At 46.0% G+C, this 8,383-nt stretch overlaps 1 long non-coding RNA gene across 1 annotated transcript; it reads right to left on the bottom strand.

Annotated features, from left to right (window-relative positions):
* Nucleotides 1-628: 628 nt before the first annotated feature.
* On the bottom strand, nucleotides 629-6,575 carry LOC130266208 (uncharacterized). The gene is made up of 3 exons (XR_008842761.1): nucleotides 6,476-6,575; nucleotides 2,357-2,464; nucleotides 629-714 (listed from the first exon to the last, which is right to left on the bottom strand). It is a non-coding gene; the product is annotated as an uncharacterized LOC130266208 (long non-coding RNA).
* Nucleotides 6,576-8,383: the final 1,808 nt, after the last annotated feature.

The raw sequence follows: 8,383 nt of genomic DNA, 5'->3' as shown, positions 1-8,383 counted from the left end.
TTGCATAAACACGATGCCAAACACACTGCCCTCATTAGCATATCATTTGCATAAGAGCATCATTAATTCCTTTCCTGTGCCTCTAACTTACATCTAATTTACATAAATCATTCCTAGTATCCCCAGAACACCATGCCCCTCACTAGTATCTCATTTGCATAAAACGATTTCCCCCCTAAGTCCGAATCGGCCAATCAGGACACAGTGCCATTGGATCCACCAATCCCCATTGGCTGCCATGGCCTTGCCCCACCCACCGCAGCCATTTTAGGGGAGTGGTCTTTTTTAGGCCGTTTTGGGGCATGACCTTTATTATGTCGGCCATATTGGGGGTGTGGCCTTTGAACTTGCAGCCATATTTGGGCATGGTCTAGAGCCATTTTTGGTGTGGTCTCAACACATTGTTTGCCATCTTGGGGATGTAGTCTCAGCATTTTGTCAGCCATCTTGGGGGTGTGGTCTCAGCATTTTGTCAGCCATTTTTGGGGTGTGGTCTCAGAACATGGTCAGCCATCTTGGGGGCATGGTCAGCATTTTGTCAGCCATTTTTGGGTGTGGTCTCAACATTTTGTAAGCCCTCTTGGTGACGCGGTATTAGCAGCATTGGCGGCCATCTTGGTGGACGTGGCCCAGCTCAGGCGGCCACCTCCATGTCCGCCATGGGCAAAGTCCTGGTGTCGTCACCAGGGCTCAGCCCCCGCCAGCGAGAACCCCCTGGATTGGTGGTAAAATCCAGCATTTTGGTCAAAAAGACTCATTTTGGAGAAAAAAGAGCAATTTGGGTGGTATAAAAAATGGATTTGGAGGAAATTGAGGACTTTGGGGGTGAAAAAAGGAGATTTTAGGAGATAAATTGGAGATTTTGGTGTTGGGTTGAGGTGGTTTGGAGACAAAAGGAGGCAGTTTTGGGGGAAACAGGAAATTTGGTGCAAAATTAATGATTTTGGGGGTAGAACAGGAGTTTTGGTGATAAAATGAGAATTTTTGGCTGTAAAATCAAAGTTTTTGGCTCAAAATAGAGGATTTGGGGTAAATCATGGGGGATTTGAGGAGCAAAAATGGAAATTTGGGGTGATTTTGGGTGGAAATTTAGGAGTGTGGGGGTGGACGGGTTTGGTTTGGGAGGAAAATGGAAAATTTGGGGTAAAAATGAGAAATTTGGGGGGAATGTAGAGATTTGGGGGAAATAGGGAATTTGGGATCTAAATGGGCAATTTGAGTGCAGAAGAGCAGAGTTTGGGGTAAAACAGGAAATTTAAGTCAAAAATGAGAAATTTGGTGCTTTAAAGGGGTATTTTAGGGCAAAAGGATTTTTTGGTGAACAATTTGGCAATTTTGGGGAATTTGGGGAGCAGACTGGGAGTTTTGGGAGAGAAGGGCCAAATCTGGAGAAAAAATGGGGAATTTGGGGCGAAATGGCCAATTTTGGGACCAGAAGGGACAATTGGGGAACAAAAGTGTTAATTTTTGGGCTAAAATGAGAAATTTGGGGTGAAAATGTGAAATTTGGGATCAAAATGTGGCCAAAATGACTGATTCAGGGATAAAATTGATATATTTGGGTTAAAATTGGAACTTCCAAGGAAATTTGGGGGTCAAAATGGGCAATTGGGAGTCAAAATGCGTAATTTGGGGAAAAGGGTCAGTTTTGGACTGAAAGTGACAATTTTGGGGGCAAAATGGGAAATTGGAGGTTAAAATCAAAACGGGGAATTTTGGGGTAAAATGGAAAATCCTGAGGTAAAATGGGCAATATGGGGGCAAAAAGGTGAATTTTTGGATGAAAAGGGAGCATTTTGATGTCAAAATGAAAGATTTGAGGCTTCAAATGGAAAAATTTGGGTCAAAATTAGAGAGATTTTGGAAGAAATTTGGAACAAAATAGGAATTTGGAGTAAAAATGGGAGGTTTAGGGGCAGAAAGGTCAATTTTTGGACCAAACTGTGAAATTTCGGTCAAAATGGGCACTTTGGGGAAATTTTTGGGGTCAAAATGGAAAAATTTGGAGCAAAATGGCCAATTCTGGGCTAAAATGTAGAACTTTGGGTCAAAAAAACCAATTTGGGTCAAAAGGGTCTTTTTTGGACTAGAATGGGTAAATTTGGATCAAAGTGGGGAATTTGGGGGCAATTTCGGGATCAAAGTGGGGAATTTGGGAATTCAAGCAGGAAATATGGGGTCAAAATGGGCAAATTTTCGGCAAATTTTTTACAAAAGTCAATAAATTTGTGTTCAAATTGGTAATTCAGGGGAAATATTTTTTTTTTCTATTTTTGGGCTGATGGGAAATTTTGGGGTTAAAATGGGAGATTTGGGGAAAATCTGGGGGCGAACTCCTCCCCTCCCCCGCACTGACCCCTCCTCCTCCGGCACAGCCAAGCAGCCAATAGGAGCACGAGGAGCAGCGAGGCCACGCCCACGACGACGCCGACGACCAATGGGAAGAGATTGAACTGAGCTGAGGCTGAGAAACCCCCCACCAAAAACCTGGGTCAGCAAAAACACCGAAAACACCACAATTTCCCCCAAAAAACCCCAGAATCATCAAATAGCCCTAACCCCCCCAAATTTTCACCCAAAAAAAACCCCTGAATCAGTGAACATCCCCAAAACCCAAAAATTTCACCCCAAAAAACCCTGGGTCAACAAAAACCCCAAAAACACCCCTCCTGGTTCACCAAATTCCCCAAAAAACCCAAAACTGAAACCCCTAAAAAACCCTGGGTCAGCAAAAATCCCAAAACCATCCCAAAAAAAGCACCCAAAAAACCCCAAACTTTGCCCTCAAAAACCCCCCGGGGTCAGCAAATACCCCAAAACCCCCAAAATTTTTCCCCAAAAAACCACTGGGTCAGCAATTACCCCAAAAACACCAAATTTTTTCCGAAAAAAAACCCTGAGTCAGTGAACACCCCAAAAATAATAACAAAAAAAGACCAAAAAAATAACCCTGGATCAGTGAAAACCTTAAAACTTCCCCAAAATGCCCCCCTGGGTCAGCAAATACTCCAAAAACCACAAAACATCCCCAAAACACCCCTCTAGGTCAGAAAATACTCCAAAAAACCCTGGGTTGGTGAACACCCCAAAAACCCCAAAACTGCCCAAAAAAAATCCCTGGATCATTGAACACACCAAAAACCAAAAAAAAAAATCACCCCCCAAAAAAACCCTTTTATGGTCAGCGAATATCCCAAAGCCCCAAAACTGCCCCCCAAAAAACCCACTGGATCGGCAAATGCCAAAAAAATCCCAAAATTTCCCCCCCGAAACATACCTGAGTCAACATATATCCAAAAACCCCCAAACTGCACCAAGAACACACCCTGGGTCAGTGAACACCCCAAAAAACCCAAAATCACCCCCAAAAAATATCCTGCATCAGCAAACACCTAAAAAAATTTTTAAAATGCCCCCAAGGCTCTCCTGGGTCAGCAAATACCCCAAAAATCTCAAAACTGCCCCCAAAGAAACCTCGAGTCAGCAAATAGCCAAAAACCCCAAAAATTTCACTGCAAAAACCCCTGGGATCAGCAAATACCCAAACCCCCCAAAACACCCCCTGAGTCAGCAAATATCCCAAAAAACCCAAAATTTTCCTCCCAAAAAGCCCTGAGTCAGCAAATACCGCAAAAAACCCCCAAACTTTCCCTCCCAAAAAATCCTGAATCAGCAAACATCCCAAAATTGCCTCCAAAACTCCCCTGGGTGAGAAAATATTAAAAAAACCCCAAAATGTTCTCCCAAAAACCCCTGGGTCAGTGAACACCCCAAAAACCCCAAAACTACCCAAGAAAAAACCTTGGTCAGCAAATACCCCAAAATCCCAAAATTTCTCCCCCAAAAACCCAAAAATTTCACCCCAAAAAAATCCTGGGTCAGCGAACTCCCCAAAAACCCCAAAAAACCACTGTGTCAATGGAGACAAATTTCAAATGCCCCAATTCTGACCCCAATTCTGGCCTTGTTTCCCCACCCCCCACACCAAAATCTCCCTAAAAATCCCCAAATTCTCCCCAAATCCCATACCCCAAAACTGCCCTAAAAATCCCCAAAAACCTCCCTAAAAAAAAAAAACCTCCCTAAAAAAAACAAAATCCCCCCAAAATCTTTTCCAAACACCCCAAAAGCCCAAAAATCTCCCCAGAACCCTCCCACAAAAAACACTAAATCCTCCAAAATCCCCCCAAATTCCTCCTGGTGACCCCAAATTCTGGATGCCCAAATTTCCACCCCAATTCTGGCCTCGTTTCACCACCCCACACCCCCAAAAATTTGGGGGTTTTGGGGCTTCAATTTTGGGGAAATGTGGAGGTTTTGGAGCCAAATTTTGGGGAAATTTGGGGATTTTTGGGCTCAAATTTGTGGAAATTTGGGGTGGAAATTTCAGGGCTTTGGAGGCTCAATTTTGGGGAAGTGTGGGGGAAATTGGGGATTTGGGGGCTCAATTTGGGGGAAATTTGGGGTGGAAATTTGGGGATTTTTGGGGTGAAATTTGGGGGGGAAATTGGGAATTTTAGGGCTCAATTTGGGGAAAATTGGGGAGAGTTTTGGGGGCTTTAGGGCTCAATTTTGGGGGAAATTTTTAGGGAAATTTTGGAGGGAAAATTGGGGATTTGGAGGCGAAATTTTGGGGGAAGATTTGGGGATTTTGGGAGCTCAATTTTGGGGAAATTTGGGGGAAATTAGTTGTATTGAGGCCTGAATTTTAGGGAAATTTGGGGGAAAATTTGGGAATTTTGGGGGCTCAATATTGGGAAAAATTTGGAGGTTTATGAGACTCATTTTGGGGGAAATTTGGGGGGAAATTCATGGGTTTTCATGGCTCAATTTCAGGGAGAATTTGGGGGTTTTGGAGTCTCAGTTTTGGGGAAAGTTGGGGGTAAATTCTGGGATTTTGGGGGGTTAATTTTGGGAAAATTTGGGGGCTCAATTTTGGAGGAAATTTAGGGAAATTACGGGGCAAATTTGGGGATTTTGGGTCTCAGTTTGGGAGTAATATGGGGATTTTTGGGGCCACAATTTTGGGGAAATTTGGAGAGAAATTTGGGGGTTTTGGGGCTCAATTTTGGAGAAAATTGGGGGGAAATTTGGGCATTTTGGGGTTAAATTTGGGGAAATTTGTGGAAATTTGGGGGTTTGGGGGACTCAATTTTGGGGGAAATTTGGAGGGTTTGGAGCTCAGTTTTGGGAGAAAATTTGGGGGTTTTGGGGCTCAATTTTGGGGAAATTCAGAAAGACATTTGGGGGATTTGGGGATTAAATTTGGGGAAATTTGGCAGTTTGGGGTCTCAGTTTTGGGGGAAAATTGAGGGTTTTGGTGGCTCAGTTTTGGGAAAATTTGGGGAGAAATTTAGGGATTTTGAGGCTCAATTATGGGGAAATTTGGGGGTTATGTGCGCTCAATTTTGGGGAAATTTGGGGTGAAATTGAGGGGGTTTGGGGGCTCAATTTTGGGAAAAATTGGGGGATTTTGGAGGGTCAGTTCTGGGGAAATTTAGGGGTTTGGGGCTCACTTTTGGGTCAATTTGGGAGTTTAAGGCTCAATTTTTGTGAAATTTGGGGGCACAAGTTTTGGGAAATATGGGGGTAAATTTTGGGGAAAATTTTAGTCTTTTTGGATTCAGTTTTATGAAAATTTGGACAGAATTTGGGGTTTTTTGGGGTTCAAATTCAAGGTAGTGTGGGGGGTTTGAGGGCTCAATTTTGGGGATATTTGGGGGTTTGGGGGTGCTCAAATTTGGGGTAATTTGGGGGGGGTTGGGGGCTCAATTTTAGGTCTCCGTTTTGGGCAAAATTTGGAGGGTTTTGGGATTCAATTTTTAGAAAATTTGGGGTGGATTTGAGGGGAAAAAAAAACTTTGGGGCTCAGTTTTGAGGGATTTTTGGGGATTTTGGGGCTCGATTTTTGGGTAATTTGGGGTGTTTGGGGGCTCAATTTTAGGGGAATTTGGGGATTTTGGTGGCTCAATTTTCGGTCTCAATTTTGGGCAAAATTTGGAGAATTTTATTATTCAATTTTCAGAAAATTTGGGGTGGATTTGAGGGGAAAATTCAGGATTTTGGGGCTCAGTTTTGAGGGATATTTTGGGACTTTGGGTCTCAATTTTGGGTCTCAATTTTGGGGGAAATTTGGAGTGCTTGGGACTCAAGTTTTAGAAAATCTGGGGTGGATTTGGGGGGAAAATTTAGGATTTTGGGGCTCAATTTTGGGTGGAAATTTGGGGATTTTGGGAGCTCAAATTCAAGGTAATTTAGGGGGTTTGGGCGCTCAGTTTTGGGGTGTATTTGGGGATTTTGGAATGCAATTTTAGGGTAATTTGGAGTTTTTGGGGGCTCAAATTAAGGGTAATTTGGGGATTTGGGGGGCTCAAATTACAGCTAATTTGAGGTAATTTAGGGGCTCAATTATGGGCTAAATTTAGGGGTTGGGGTCTCGATTTTGGGAGAAAATTGGGATTTTTTTGAGGCTCACCGGGTACTTCGACAGCAGCGCTGAGCGGGGACAGCGCCCAGCCCGTGTCCAGCTCCTCCTCGAAACTGCGGCTGAAGTGTCCGGCTCCAGCCACGGCCGCAGAGGGGACAGTGACCGAAATTTGGGGCCAGGGGCTGGCCTCGGTGGTCTTGGAGCCGTCGCGGTAGAAGCAGAAGCGGTGCCGGATGTGGCCAGAGGGGTTGAGGGCGAGGCAGGTGAGGGAAATTTGGGATTCGGAGCCATCCAGAGAGGCCGAGGGAGGGGTGAGGAGGAGGATGGGCTGGGCGGGAGGGGCTGGGGGATACAGAGGGTGTGGTCAGTGGGAGGGGTCAGTGGGAGTGGTCAGTGGGAGTGGTCAGTGGGGTTTGGTCATTGGCATGGTCATTGGTGTGGTCATTGGGGTGGGCAGTGGGTGCGATCAGTGTGTGTGGTCACTTGGGTGTGGTAAGTGGATGTGGTCAGTTGGGTGTGGTCAGTGGGTGTGGTCATTGGGTGTGGTCAATGGGTGGTCATTCGGGTGGTCAGTGGGGTTTGGTGAGTGGGATGTGGTTATTGGGGTGGTCATTGAGGTGGGCAGTGGCTGCGATCAGTGTGTGTGGTCACTGAGGTGGGTGTGGTCACTGAGGTGGGTGTGGTCAGTGGATGTGGTCAGTTGGATGTGGTCGGTTGGGTGTGGTCTGTGGGTGTGGTCAGTGGGTGTGGTCAGTGGGTGTGGTCTGTGGGTGTGGTCAGTGGGATGTGGTCACTGAGGTGGTCAGTGGGTGTGGTCATTGAAGTGTGGTCTGTGGTGTGAGCAGTTTGGTGTGGTCAGTGGGTGTGGTCAGTTTGGTGTGGTCACTGGGGTGGGCAGTGGGTGTGGCCATTGTGTTCAGCCAATTTGATGAATGTGGTCAATGGGATGTGTGGTCAGTGGGGTGGGTGGGATAAGTGGAGTGGTCATTGGGGTGGTCAGTGGGTGTGGTCACTGTGTGGGTTCAAACATTTTTATGGGTGTGGTGAGTGGGTTGGATGCAGTCAGTGGGTGTGGTCAGTTGGATGTGGTCAGTGGCGGTGGTCAGTGGGGTTTGGGCATTGGGGTGTGGTCAGTACTGTACTCTGTTGATCAGTGCGTGTGGGCAGTGGGTGTGGTCAGTAGGTGTGGTCATTGAAGTGTTGTCAATAGGTGTAGTCATTGGGTGTGGTCAGTGGGTGTGATCAGTGACCGTGGTCTTTGTGTGTGGTTGTTGTTTACAGCCACTTTGATGGATGTGGTCAGTGAGGTGGGTGTGGTCAGTGGGATGAGTGTGGTCATTGGGGTGGCCTTGGGTGAACTCATTTTGTGGGTTCAGCCATTTTGATGTGTGTGGTCAGTGGGTTGGATGCAGTCAGTGAGTTTAGTAATTGGGTGTGGTCATTGGGTGGGTGTGGTCAGGGGGCGTGGTCAGTTTGGTATGGTCAGTGAGTGTGGTCAGTTGGTATGGTAGTCGGTGGGTGTGGTCAGTTGGGTGTGGTCAGTTGGGTGTGGTCAGTGGGTGGGTGTGGTCAGTTGGGTGTGGTCAGTCAGTGGGTGTGCTCAGTCAGTGGGTGTGGTCAGTGGATGGGTGTGGTCATTGGGGTGTGGTCACTGAAGTGGGTGTGGCCACTGGAGAGGTCAATGCACAGGCAGTGGTCATCACAGTGGGAGAAGACCGAAAGTCAACTTTGGGCCTCAGTGGGGATGGATTTTGGCATCCGTTGGACCAAAACCCAAAATTCTGTTCACTGGGGATGAATTTTGGAGGAAAAGATGCTCCAGTTGGGTGGAAAAGTCAAGATTGGTTGGAAAAGTCAATGTAGGATCTCCCTGAGGGTGAATTTTGGGATAAAAACACCCACATTGAAGCAAAATCCAACATTTTTTCAACTGGGATGAATTTTGGGATAAAAATG

The sequence above is a fragment of the Oenanthe melanoleuca genome, unplaced genomic scaffold, assembly GCF_029582105.1.
Source record: "Oenanthe melanoleuca isolate GR-GAL-2019-014 unplaced genomic scaffold, OMel1.0 S001, whole genome shotgun sequence".
NCBI lineage: Eukaryota > Metazoa > Chordata > Aves > Passeriformes > Muscicapidae > Oenanthe > Oenanthe melanoleuca.
The sequence above is the reverse complement of the archived record's forward strand: the minus strand, read 5'-3'. Positions and strand labels throughout refer to the sequence as shown.